Source organism: Ambystoma mexicanum, chromosome 11 (genome assembly GCF_040938575.1).
Source record: "Ambystoma mexicanum isolate Mex_15411 chromosome 11, UKY_AmexF1_1, whole genome shotgun sequence".
NCBI lineage: Eukaryota > Metazoa > Chordata > Amphibia > Caudata > Ambystomatidae > Ambystoma > Ambystoma mexicanum.
This window is the reverse complement of record NC_090934.1, coordinates 837,021,967-837,036,518: the sequence shown is the minus strand read 5'-3', so window position 1 is coordinate 837,036,518 and position 14,552 is coordinate 837,021,967. Positions and strand designations below refer to the sequence as shown.

The 14,552-nt window shown below is 50.0% G+C and overlaps 1 protein-coding gene across 3 annotated transcripts in view; it reads right to left on the bottom strand.

The window, feature by feature from the left end:
* The window catches only part of SAAL1 (serum amyloid A like 1), an 887,265-nt gene that overhangs the window by 798,364 nt on the left and 74,349 nt on the right, over positions 1 to 14,552 (bottom strand). The gene's annotated exons all lie outside the window — the stretch shown is intronic.

Sequence of the window (14,552 nt, the reverse complement as noted above, 5' to 3'; positions counted from 1 at the left end):
AGGTATTCTGACGGATAGCAGCTCCCAATGACTTGGCTGCTGCCTTGGACGTTTGCAGTTTCTCCAAACTGTCATCCGCCTTCTTTCCAAAGAGGGTAGAACCGTCAAAGGGCATATTCAAAAGCCTGGTCTGCACGTCAGAGGCAAAACCAGACTTCCTCAACCACGCATGCCTGCGGATTGTGGTACTTGCCGCCATGGCCCTGCTGATACTGTCAGCAGAATCTAGGCCAGTTTGTAGGGTCTCGCACATCGCATCTTTACCATCCCTGATGATGTTTAAAAATGCGTCCCTTTCCTCTCCTTCTTGGAGGCAGTCAGCCGCTGATGAAGCGCACTCCCAAAGGGTGTGGCTGAACCTAGCGAGCGTACAGGTCGCGTTAATAGACTTTAACGCCATGCTACAGGCAGAAAAAACCTTCTTAGCCATGGCATCATACTTTTTGTCATCCCTATCCTGCGGAGCAGTGGGGTATGCAGATGTGCTGCCTGATGAGGTTGCAGCCTGTACAACCAAGCTCTCAGGAGTAGGGTGTTTTGACAAATATTCAGGGTCAGAACTAGCCACCCTGTATTTTGTTGACAGTTTTTTATTTACTGCCGGGATAATTTCTGGCGTTTCCCAGTTTGTCAAAATCCTTCTCTGTAGAGCAGAGTGAAATGGAACCACAGGATCCTCCTGTGGGCCCTTGTCCAGTATGTCAGTGAGGTCATCCTGCTGAAAGGCAGGAGAAGGTGCAGACCAACCCATAAATTCTATGATTCTAGACATCAGAGCTCTATATGGAGTCTCCGCATGTTCTCCTGGGTCTGGTTTGATAAATTCTGCTTCAGGAGAAGTGTCCAAGCCACTAGCTTCCTGAAGTGCATCCTGAAGATTTTTTAATCTTCCTTCCTCAGAGGCGAAAGTCTCTGGCTCTGGTGATGTGGTCCTCTGTAAATCAATATCTTGGTCTGAATCCTCCCTTTCCTCAAAAATCGAGGTTAAAGGGGGATACATTGGTTTTTGGAATGGTATAAACCCCATTTCCAATGCAGAAGGAGCCATCATCACAGGCCTTGAAAACGTCGATGTCGTCGACACCGACGTGAAAGTACTCGAAGGCGCCGTGAAAAGCGTCGAGAAATGTGTACTAGGCCTCGAAGAACTCGAAAGGATCGGAGTCTTGCTCGAGAACGACGTCGACGTTCTCGGCGTCGAGTCGGAGGTCTTTTGTCTAACCGTTGGCTGTGGAGTAGCCGTGGTTCTTTCCTTCACCGGCGTCGATATCGGCGTCGACTCGATCGACTGATGCGCCGATGAATCCTTCGACAACGGCGTCGATGGCGCCGACCTCTGTTTCGAAGGAGTTTTCGACGATGGCGTCGATGATGCTTTATCTCCCGATGGCTCGAGGCGCTTTCGGGTTGACTTTTCCGCCGGGTACTGCGACTCGCGGCGTTTAGATTTTTTGGGTTTTTTACCCGGGGTATCACCCTCAGCTGTCTTCGAGGGGGACGAGGCCGCTTTCTCGAAGACGCTTAGCATCTTTTTCCTGAATTCCTCCCACTCAGCTTGCGAGCTGCGTTTTGTGGGGCAATGAACTCTCTCAGGAGAACTCGACGAAGATGACGAAGGGGATCTCCTACGTCTCTTCTTCGAGTGTCTCGATGTCGACGAGTGGTGGGAGCCACTTCGTGATCTAGATCGAGAGTGTTTTTTATGGTGAGGAGACGAACGTCTCGACTCTACCGAAGAAGCTTTCGAGGAAGTTAAAGTTGACCTACCTCTCTCGAGCTTCCCCCTACGCTCCTTCAAGGCTTTCGCCGTCATGGAAAGGCATTCCTCACACTCCGAACTCTGGTGCGTGATTCCCAGACACCACAAACAGACCCTGTGAGGGTCCGTCAACGACATTTTCTTCCCGCAGTCTCGGCACTTTTTGAAACCGGACCGAGGGGTCGTCGGGTCGGAGGAGGATGCCATCGATATCGAGGTAAATAGTAGTTATTATATACGTTATCTTGACGAGAACTGAGCAACGGTGTTCCGAGGCACAACGAAGCGCGGAAAAACGGAACTGAGCAACGGACGCTGCGCGCGGCCTTTATAGGCAGGATGACGTCGACGTCGGCACGGAGGCCGTCGAGGGTCATCGACTCGGCGATCATCGACGCGCAGCGCCCTCTGGCGAAAAAATTTTCCGAGGCCAGCAAAGCTGAAGGATTTCTATCTAAGATAAGGAATACGTCGGAGGACACAATCCCTTCGAAACAATTGTTTATAACCCAGAGGGCTTATATGACACCCGAGAGGATAGCCAAGTTTAAAAATGCAGAACGACAAACTTGCCCCAAATGCGGCGAGGAAAACGCCGGAATGACGCATACGTTTTGGGCGTGCCCAGATATCGAGAAATTTCGGGGCGAAGTAGCCCACAGATTGCAGGACAAAGGGGTTAAGCTAAATGTTGAAATAGCGTGGGCATGTCTGTTAGGGGGGTTTCCCAAATCACGAAAGCTTAAACATGTAAGTGAACTAAAGAATTTGGCATATATACTTGCGAAGCGTAGAATTGCTATGGGATGGAAGGCATGCCACAGACCAAGAATAGAAGTATGGTGGAAAGACCTTCAGAAATGGGTGGAAGCCGAAACTGTAGTTTGGCCGGAAGCCAGTAATACGGGAGAGGATGAAGACGCAGGAACCTTGACAGCCTGGAAACACCTAATAGCCACTTTGTTTGGGCCAGCCCAAGACTGGTCGAGTGACCAGGACTCAGCAGAGAACATAGGAGTAGAAACCCCATCGCAAGAAGAAGAAGCAAATCACGAAGTAGAGTAGGGTTGGAAGGGGAAAAGGGGGAGAGAGATGCAGTAGACATTGGTTATGTTGTATATATTTAAATATTGTAATAAGCACTGCAAGTTTGGTTGGTTGGTTGTTGGTTGAAATAACCCCTCCTGGACAAGTAGTACACCAGAAAACCTATAGAATCCCGGAAAGTAAGACCCAAATAATTCAAGAATAGATAGAGGCTATATTAAAGGCTGACATCATTGAACCCTCACAAATTCCTTGGTCTTCCCTTATTGTGTTAGTTGCCAAACCAGACAATTCCTGGAGATTCTGCATCAACTTTAGGAAGGTCAACCAAGTATCCCAGTTTGACAGTTATCCAATGCCTCGAATAGACGATCTTATTGATAAAATTGGATATGCAGTATATCTTTCCACCACTAACCTGACTAAAGGTTATTGGCAAGTACCAGTTAATCCAAGAGAGAAAAACCCAAAACCACCTCTTATACCATCTTGGATTATTCCAATTTAAAGTTTTACCTTTTGGTCTACATGGTGCTCCTGCTACTTTTCAGAGACTTATGGATCAGGTTTTAAGACCGCTTTCAAACATTCTGTGGGGCTTATATTGAAGACATCGTTTTACATAGTAAAACTTGGCCTGAACCTATGTTGCATCTATATCAAGTCATCAGGGCATTGAGAAAAATCAACCTTAGGCCCAATCCAAAATAATGTTATTTGCCTAAAGCTGCTGTAAAGTATTTAGGTTGTGTGGGAAAGCAGTTATGGGGACACCCTCCCCAAAAACAAAAAAATAATTAGGAGCTTTTCTGGGCGTTGTGGGTTACTATTGCACGTTTATACCAAACTTTCTTCCATTTCTGCTCCCCTTACAGACGAGCTTAAAAATGCAGAACCACAGAAATTAAGAGGGGGTCCGAAAGATCAAGATTGTTTTGAAAAGAAAAAACGTATATTGTGTCAAGATCCAGTTCTAAAAAGGTGGCAGACTTTAATAGACCATTCATCTTACAAACTGACACCTCACATTATTATTCCAAAACCATGATGGTCTAGAACACCCAGTTCTCTATATAGGTAGAAAATGGTTTGCCAGAGCAAAGAACTATGCAACCCTGGAATTAGAAGCCCTTGCCATCAAGTGGGCTATAACGTACCTGAAGTATTATCTCACGGGTAGACGTTTCAGGCTAATTACTGGTCATGCTCCCCTGGAAGGATTCCAATGCTAGAGTCAGGCACAGGTTTTTAGATCTACAGCCCTATCGTTTCTCCGTCGAACATCGAAAAGGAAAAGGTCAAGGCAATGCTGATTTCCTTTCTCGATACCCAAGAGACTGAAAAACCCAGCGACATTAGGGGAAGGGTATGTGATGAATCATTAATGATTCCCCCCAAAACCTTGACCTGGGACCTTCCTCATGTGGTCTGGGGAAGGCAGATGCTTCCTGGTCCAGACCCTGGAGGTGGTGTTCTGCGGGAGGATCACATGGGGAAGGAAACAGGTCAGCAAGTGGGGAAATTCCCATTTAACTTTCCCCAAAGTCTTAGGGCCTCATTACACGGTAGGCGGTAGGGATTCAACGTTACCGGTAATGGAATACCGGTAACGTTAAATCCCCATGCGAATTACGACCCGGCTCACCGCTATTAGCGGCACCGCTAAGTACAGTGCCACTAATAGCGGGTAGTCCCCGTGCGCGCGACCCTCCATCCTGTAAATAACGCCATGCCGCTAATAGCACACCATCACAAGCCGAGTGGACATGCCAATAGCGGCATGGTAAAGCCCCCCTAATCCCTTACCGCCATGGCACTAATACCGGCATTGCGAACCACCCGTTAAGAGAACGGAGCAGTGTTCCCACCTGCCACAGGTGGACACAATCAGCACAGGTGGAGGCAATGGAGACTCTGGCAGCACAAAAGGAGCACACAAACCCCTTCCCACACCAAGATGGTCCCAATACTAGCAGCATTACATGGGCTGGAGGACATGATTGCAGTGCAGCAGCAACTACAACAGGCAGCACAGAGGAGACGCAGGAGGAGGAGGAGTAGGCGGGCAAGACAGGCACAGCAAGCACCACCACAGCACCTAGTCATACCACAGAGGCAGCCACCAATCCCCAGGATCAGAGCCAGTCCATTTAACCTAACCCCTGAGCAGATACACACCCTGTACCGTCTGGACCGGGATACCATCACCAGCATCGTGGACATGATACATGATGACATCGTGAGCCTCATAGACATCAGAACTGCCATCCCCCCCCTCTACTAAAGGTGGTGACCGTGCTCCACTTCCTGGCCACAGGCACCTACCAGCATACAGAGGGGCACATGCATGGCATCTCACAACCAGTATTCTCACGCACGCTGAATCAGGTACTCGATGCCCTCCTGAGGCATGCACCTGAACACATTCATGCCACGGACTGCCCAGGAGATTGCAAACACCAAAGTTGGCTTCTATGCACTGACAGGCATCCAAAGTTGCATTGGGGCCATCGACTGTACCCATGTGGGATTGGTGGTCCCACAACACAATGAAGTTGTCTACCGAAACAGGAAGCAATTCCACTCCATCAATGTCCAAGTGGTATGTGACGCCAACAAGATAATCACACATTGTTGTGCCCGTTTCCCCGGATCAACCCATGATTCCATGGTCCTGCGGAACTCAACCATCCCACGCTACATGGAGCGACATTCCGGATAACGTTCATGGCTACTTGGTGAGTAGCAGGGAAAGCACATGTCAGTGTGAAGGGGGGGAGAGATACATACTCCAACTGGGTGTAGCTTGTCCGTAGGACAAAAGGACATACACATGTAGGCCCATGTCCATCTAGGAAGGCCGCAATCTACCTGAGATGAACCCACATGCAAGTAGAAGCTACACAACATAGCGAAAAATCTAGGCCTAGAAACATTAAGCAACCATCCACATCCACAGTGCACAACATTCAACACCACAAAATACACCAATCTCCTACGTGCCGTCCAGACAGTCATACAGAATCAGCGCTGCACAACCACAATAATGCACTGTGCCCTTGAGTGCATGCAAAGGGATCACCCCTACCCATGGCATTGTACCACGCACCTATAGCACCACTGAAGTGACGCCTCTCAACATGGCAACATAAATGTATGAATGGCACTACACTAGCAGTGTGGTAACAATTTTGCCTGGGCCCAAGGACATGTAAGACCTGGCCTCACCCAGGACATGTCAATTACTTTAGGAGGCATGAATGGGGCATGTTCACTTGCATGGTCGAGCTCAACTTTGCACATTGCAGTCACACAGACCATCTGCATGCATGCTGCCAATTGTGGACTACAATCACAATGCAAAGTCAATTTGTGTGATATGAACAGGCTGCTCTTGAGGTGAACATTAACCAGACCCCATTCGTCCCCCCCATACAGGTGATGCCGGCTATCCCCTGAAGAGGTGGCTGCTTACCCCTGTACGGAACCCACAAAACAGGCACAAAGAGGACTACAATCGTGCACATACCCGTACCCGCATCGTGATCGAGCAGACATTTGGCCATTTGAAGACACGGTTTAGGTGTATTAGCAGGTCTGGTGGCGCTCTCATGTATGGCCATGAGAAGGTTGCCAAGATCACCATGGCATGTGTCATGCTGCACAATATGTGTATCAGACGGAATGTGCCACTGCCCCCGGACGTAGAAATAGAAGCACCGGATGAGGATGATGATGGTGGTGATGAGTACGGAGTTGACGGGGATGCAGGTCATGCAAGATGGGATGGCCAGGAGGGACGTGCTGTGAGACACCATCTGATTAACCAAATATTCTGAGTTACAATTTTTCTTTTTGTGGGAATGGATATGGGCAGTTATGCACTGGTGTCTGTTTGGAAGCGCACAATGGACCCTGTTGCCAATAAAACACATACACAATGAAGAAGTCCAAGCCTGTGTATGGATCAAATACCAGTGTATTGAGAAATGTAAAGATGTAAAAGTGCATGTCCCCAAATATCCCACCACCGTTCCCCCCCCCCCCACAACAGTGCACAGTGCAAAAACACCCTTCCCCCCACCCCTCATAACAGTGCAAAAACACCCTTCCCCCCCACCCCCCACAACAGTTCATGTGTCTGCCACAATGTTTTCGTCCAGCCATACACGCGGAAGCTTGACCATGCACTCCCTATTCGCCATTGCCACCACCAGCATTGGGAGGCTGCCTAGACGTGCGCCTGGTGGTGCGTGAGAAGCGGCGGAGGGGGTTTGTCTGCCTCGAACTGGCGGTTGAGGAAGTGGCTGACTGTCCAGGTGGTGGTGGTGGTGGGAACTGGCGGTCCATTGCGTCCGCTATCCGTGTGAGGACCTCCCTAAATCAGACCATCTCCCCACACAGCCTGTCTGTACAGGCCTCCATCCCCTCCCTGGAGTGCCTTGCTGTCTCTGCAATGTCCGCCCTGAGACGGGCAGCCTCCTCCACATGCTGCCCAACCAACACAGTTATTTCCTGTTGCCGCTGGCTGATGCTGGCCAGGTCGAGGGAAGTGTTGCCTTCTGGTGGTGTGGCTGCTGTGCCCTCTGATGCAACCAGGTCAACAGGTGAAGCCACCAGAGGGCTACTAAAACCTCGCATGTTGTCCTCGCCAGTGACACTAGACCCAGGTGTCTGCTGTGGTGATGCCTCGGGGGTTCCAGGAGGGGTTGGGGTGTGCATCTCCATGTGGAAATCGGTCGTATCCTCCACATCTGAGAGTGGTGCAGTGGCTGCCGTCTCTCCTGCGGAACTAGTTGCAGCTGAGGGTGGGCCCTCCGTGGTTGGGATCGGTGGTGGTGGGTTCACCTCCGGAGGTGGGGCAGTTGTTGGTGGTGTGGACACTTGCATCTTGGCAGTGGCGCTCCACCGATGTTTGCCACTCTGCATGTGGACCCTTTTACCTTTGCCCCTTGATGTCGTGGGGGTGTCCTCTGTGTCCTGTGCCCTTGATCTTTTACTCACAGGGGGAGCCCGAGATGCAGTGGCAGCATCCTCACTGTCTGTATGTGAGCCTGTCGGGGACAAAGAGGGGGATGGCATTGGTTACGGTTATATGTACTTAATGCAGTATACATCAATAATGCAGTTGTGGGCATTTTGACTTCATTGTTAAGGATGCAGGTGATGTGTCAGTTCAGTGGCTCATCCATGCATGGTTGTGTGTGGCACTTGTCTCTGGTGATGTGTGCATGTGTGTGTGTGTGTGTGACACTGACATAGCCAGGGTTGCATGCATCTGTGGATGTTTGGCCATGCATGAGGTGATTCTGGCCTCACATTTGGGGCGAACAGTAGATTCACATTGCATAATTTCATGTGTACACTCACCTCCATCTGAAGTGGTTGCCACGCCATGCTCTATTGTCCCGACTCCCTCTATGGATTCCACTCCAATGAGGTTGGCACAGGTCTCTTCCCATTCCTTCAATTTTATAGGGGAATCAGATCCACCTGATGTGGCAATGTTGTGGTTTGCTGATAGGATGCTTCTAACCCATAGTCGGAGATCATCCCAGCGCGTTCTGCACTCACGCACATTGCGGGTAGTGGTGCCCACGGCACTGACTTTCAAGGCAACCTCAGCCCAGATTGCCTTCTTTCTGATTAGTGTCTCCCGACGCATGTCGCTGGCAAAGACCACGGCGGCATTGGCAGCAAGGGTCTGGGTGAGCATCATTAGCTCTTCCGTGGTGAATTTTTCCTTCCGCTGCCGGTCGGTAGTTTTTTTTACAGCTTTAGGCATGTCGAGGGTGTCCCTGTGGATTTCCTATTGCAAACTACTCAGAACAGGTCCAGGGGGCACAGGATGGCAATGGATTGTGTTTTTAAAGATGGCGCCATGCTCTTTCCCGTTCCTGTGCGATGATGCCATTTCCGGTTCCGGTGGCCGCTATTTGCATGTAGCGTGAGGGCGGAGGTGCTATCTGCACTTTCGTCGAAGCCGGTAAGGGACTTTTTGGGGACTCGTGTCCGCGTACTCGTAATGGTATGCTATTAGAGCCCTCTTGCGAGGGCGGACACTTTAATAGCGCCGTGCCGGTAATTTGCGATATTTACCGCACTACGTGTAATGAGGCCCCTAGTCTTTTAATGGCGTATTGCAAAGTAGAAGGAGTTAGCAACTAGGGACTTCAAGTCGCGTAATTCCCTCAGTCCTGGGACGAGGAAGAGGGATGCAGAGGAACACTACTTTGGGAGTGATCTCCTAATTAGTGTAAATGACCTACACCTGAAGGGGACAGAGGATTAAAAAGCCCCCTGAGGTGCAGGCATCGAGAGGAGAACCACAAGCAGAGAAGTGAAGCAGTTGATGATTTTTGATGGAAATGAGGAAGAACTGAGAAATTTCATGAACTGGATAAATGATCAAAACAGGTTCCTTACATTCGGAGGGGGCGCTGTTGCGCAACGAAGATGGCCGCCTGAACGCTTCGCTCTACTCCGGCAATAATCCTAATAACAAAAACCGAACAGAAGCTGCATACCTCGGAGCGCCCAAATCAACAGATCTGCCAATTAACCACTCCTGCAACCCACCCTCCCCCGGGAAGAAAGAACGGAAGAAATCGCTGCAGGAACACCCTGTTCGCGCCCGGGGCTGCGCTGGTGGGACTGCGCGCCAAATCTTGGACCCAGAGACCCCGCTGCAGATCCCGAGCCATCGGCCTACACACGGGCCGCGGCGCAAGCTGCCACACAGGCGGACCTGGCGGTGCGGGCCTGGGAGAACGGTGCCTGAATCTCCACCCCCCACGGTGGCCCCCGGGTCCTTCTCCCAGAGACCGGCTGCGTAGACACCCAGACCAGCCGGATGGGCGGACGGGCCTGTGAGCCAGCGGGTCGGGGCCGGACAAGCTGCAAGGTCGACCCTACGCCCCCCACCTCTGTCCCAGCCTCAGACGGGCCGCGGCGGCGCACTATACCACGCAGCGAGGCCTGGGAAACTCCTGGACATCGGAACACGTCCATGGCTGCGCAGCGCCATCCCCCCATGATACGTGCTACGCGGGTTGTGGACCTACGGATTGTCAAGGGAAAGCCACCATTCACCAGCCAAGAAGGGGCTGACTCTCAGAGGGAATACACCAGCTGGAGGCCCCCCGTGAGGAGAAGCAGGAAAAGAGCAAAAATGTGTGTGAGAAGATAAGGGCTGAAATACTCTGTTCTCGAATTGCTCCTTGTCTTGGGAAGTGGCACAGATAACATACCAGTAAAGCCACGCTCCTACTGCACCACTAAATCCTGTCGCGCCAGCCCCGCGCCTCTTCATAACGTCGCAGGGTCCGGGGGAGGAAATACACCAGCCGGAGGCCCCCCACCGTGGGGAGAAGCAGGAGCAGAGCAAAAGGTGCGTGGGGAGAAGATAAGGGCTGAAATACTCTGTTCTCGAATTGCTCCTTGCCCTGGGAAGTGGCGCAGATAACATACTAGTAAAGCCACGCTTCTACAGTACCACTAAATCCTGTCCTACCAGCTCCACGCCTTTTCATAACGTGGTATTCCGGAAGGCCCTCGGCCACGCTGCGCAGCTCCGGGCAGCAGCGTAATACAAGGGCACAATATCTACGTGAGAGGACTCAATCCACCCCTGTGGTCTACACAGCGACATACCAGTGGAACATACATCCAGCTAACCTTCACCATCTCAGGATATCATTACCCTGGCAAACCCCTGACAGCTGGCTGCTACCTCCGACATGGCACGATCCAGTATCGCAGTCGCGTGTGACGGAGGCCCCTACTTCACAAATCCATCCGTACCTAAATAAGGCACAGAACTGTTGGCTCAGGGTTCCCAGTATATACGCTGGCTCCACACGGACCCTGGTCAGTTCTGATCTCTGCTGAAGCTGTGATGAATGGGAGCTGGGAAGGGGCCACTAACAAACGCCTGAATACCTGGGTGTCCAGAGGTTGAGGGCAATTAGTAAACCTGTGTGGACACTTCCCATCCTACATCACCTATGTTGCACGCAAACTGACTGTTCAACCGGGTTCCATTAAACCACTTCTAGAACATCAATGAACACCGGCACCCACCCAGTAACCCGGGTATAGTGTGCCAACACAGTCCCCAGCGGAAGACGTTGATCATACCACTCTCCAACCACCCAGATTAGAGGAAGGACATAAGCTTACCAGTGCTGTCGCACAGTGCCCCTGGACATCAACGCTGCACCACACCAAACAAGACTACCCGTAGTCGGCTGCTGAAACATAAAACACGGGCCAAGCCTTCCACTATACCAGTCAAATAAACCCCTATCAGACGGTAATCCTGGAAATGCCCGGTAGGAACAATACAAAGAACAGAAAGACTGGGCCAATGGACACTTACACAAGCTCACAAATGTCTACGGCTAGCTCAGACCCCCCAGAGCCTTCCACAGCAATATCAGCAGACGACACAAAATTTGACCACCTCCTTACAACAGTACAGAATGGATTCTTAGCCGTTAATGTCAAACTTGATGACATAGTCTCCACAATAGGATCCCTCAAAGCCCGAGTCGACAAAGAAAGTGCCTGCATAACAGAAACAGAAACCAGAATCAGTGCCAGTGAAGATTCCATTCATCAAAATACTGACGACATAACACTACTGAAAGGAGGGATGGGCAAGTTACGAGGCAAATGTGAAGACTTGGAATCAAGATCGCGCCGCAGCAATATACGTATTGTGGGACTGTCGAAGGCCTTCTACAAGGGGCCGATGGAAAGCCGTATCGAAGAACTACTGAAATCCTTGCTTGGTGAGGACTCCTTTTCCCCACAGTTCCTCGTTGAAAGAGCTCATCGCACCCTGGCACCGGTGTCCCACCCCGCACAGTCATCGCTAAGCTACTCAGCTATAGGGACAGAGACACGGCGCTCAGATTGGCAAGAGAACTGGGTCCCCTAAGACATGGCAACGACAACATCCACATCTATCCCGACTTTTCCGCTAGTGTCCAGAGTCAGAGACGGTCCTTTCGAAGCTATCAAACGCCAATTTAGGATAAGAAAAGTCCCATATGCCGTAATGTTTCCCGCAAAGCTCCGTATTCAACATGCCGGCCGGGCCCACTTTTTTGAAAACTCCAGCCAAAGCTTTGTGTACGTAGAAGCATCAATTCCCCTCCCCCCGGGGGGAAACGGATACGACAAGAACAACCTTCAGCAACCGATTGAAGAACCCGGGAACTCTAATGACTGTTGGCAGACGCATGATATCCTTTGCACTGTTTGTGATTCTAATGCGGCGAGCCGGTGTGGCAGCTCTCATGATTTTGTAGGTGCCGGACGAGCTGCGCTTGGTCGCCGTCGCTATGCAGCAACACTTGCCCCCCTCGGGTAATACTACAAGTTTGTAACTAGGGCTCATCATCATGTTGGGGCCGATGGTGTGGGTGGGGGAGGGAAAAGGGTACAAGGGATTGCTCAGTAAATTTGAGAATGTTAGAGTTGGGCACATTGTGTCTGGTTTCATAGGCACCAATTGCTTTAAAACTGCAATCACAGTATCACAAGCCAAACATCTCCAGCGAATGACCCCCTCCTGTATACACCACTCGAACACAGTTCCATGACACCACAAGCGAATTCACACGCAGGATTGACACTCAAATTGCTCACTTGGAACGTCCATGGGCTGAACAATAGAGCCAAGGCTGCCAAAGTAGGTGCCTATATTAACAGACGCCACCCTCATATCGCTATGCTGCAAGAAACCCATGCACTAGAAAAACTCAATGACAGCATCCTACTATAATGGGGGAACAATAGACAGGACACCACATACTCTTTCCAAAATAGGGGGGTCCTCACTCTGATACATCCATCATTAGGCTAAGTGCCTGAGAACAGTAAAATTGACCCATTGGGCAGGTTTGTGATAGTGTGGGGAACCATCTCAGGAGTAAAATTAATCCTAGTTAATACCTATGGTCCGAATGTCGATGACCCCCAATTCTATATAGACGTATTAACTGAAATCGGCCTGACAGAAGACACATCTATACTATGGGGAGGGGACTTTAACACCATCCTGAATGTCACCATGACAGATCTTCCGATAAACAAGGGAACTTCACTAGATCGGCCACAGTCTTAGCTCAAGCCCTCGAGGAAATGGGCCTGGTAGATGTCTGGAGAGCGACACACCCTGAGGAGAGACAATACACGTTTTACTCCTCTGTCCACGACACGGAATTAAGGATGAATTACTGGTTTATATCCTCCCACCTTTCCAGCTCTGTCAAACAGTGTGACATACTCCCCTGCACACTATCAGACCACTCCCCGGTCACACTTGAGGTGGGGATTTTAAACATAAAACCACCATTTAGGTGGTGGAGAATGCCCCCCCAACATCCTGAAAGATTCAAATGTAGTAGAGTATCTATACATTGAGATCGAAGAATTTTTTGAATAAAATAAAGGGTTGGTTGAGAAATGGTCAACCATTTGGGAGACATTCAAGGTGTGGATAAGGGGCAATATAATGTCCAAGACAACAGGCCTGCTTAAGGCAGTCAGATCTGAACTAATGGCGATGGAAACACACCTGAGAACGCTAGAAAATGACTACAGTGCAACACATAATAAACAAACACTATCAGAAATTAATACAGCTCTTCAGGGATTCAATGATCTGGCTATAATACATGGCTTTCCCGGCAAGGGCCCGCAGGTACGGGGAAAATAATAAAGCCGGTCGATTACTGGCACGCTTACTGAAGGCTGAATTTAGTCACACTCCCATCATAAGTATTATATCTGAAAAGGGAGAGGTAGTGAACGGGGACGAGGACATTAACTAGAGTTCGCTCAATTCTATACTAAACTATTTTCGAACCATGACACACTGTTCCGTGAGGACTTAAAAAACTACCTAAATAAGATCACACTCCCGGTGCTCTCGCCAGAAGATAATTGGGCCTTAGAGCAACAGATGACTAGCAATGAAATTACAGATGCAATCAAATCCTTGGCATCCGGCAAAGCCCCGGGCTCAGACGGATTAGACCCAGACCTATATAAAGAATATTCTACTATTATTTCTCCAATTATGGCACGTGTATGGGAGGAGGCCATGAATACAGGTTCCCTCCCAGATACGACGACAGAAGCGATCATCACTGTATTATTAAAACCCAGACGTCCTCCTCACGATCTCTCCTCATACAGACCCGTTTCATTAATTAACACTAACGCCAAGATATTTGCTAAGGTGCTGGCAACCAGACTATTACCCAAAATGACAACGCTCATTCACCCAGATCAATGTGGCTTCATCCCGACAAGGTCCACAGCCCTAAATCTATGCAGGCTATTCGGCATCATCACACAAATTAAACCAGAGGTACAGGCAGTGGCAGTAACACTAGATGCAGAGAAAGCTTTTGATTCTGTCTCCTGGGTCTATCTGTTCGAGGTTTTGCACAAATTGGGGTTCAGTCCATACTTTACACGGTGCGTCAGACTGCTCTACACCTCTCCTAAAGCTGCAGTCCTCACGAATCGTACCCTTTACAAACACTTCAGATTACACAGGGGAACTAGACAGGGTTGTCCCTTTTCTCCCATCCTGTTCACTCTTACGATGGAACCAGTCGCAGCAGCAATCAGGTCGGAACAGGAGCGCAGGGGCATCAGGATGGTTGGCATTATCCAGTCTATTTCACTATACGCAGACAACGCTTTATTATATATACGTGGACCG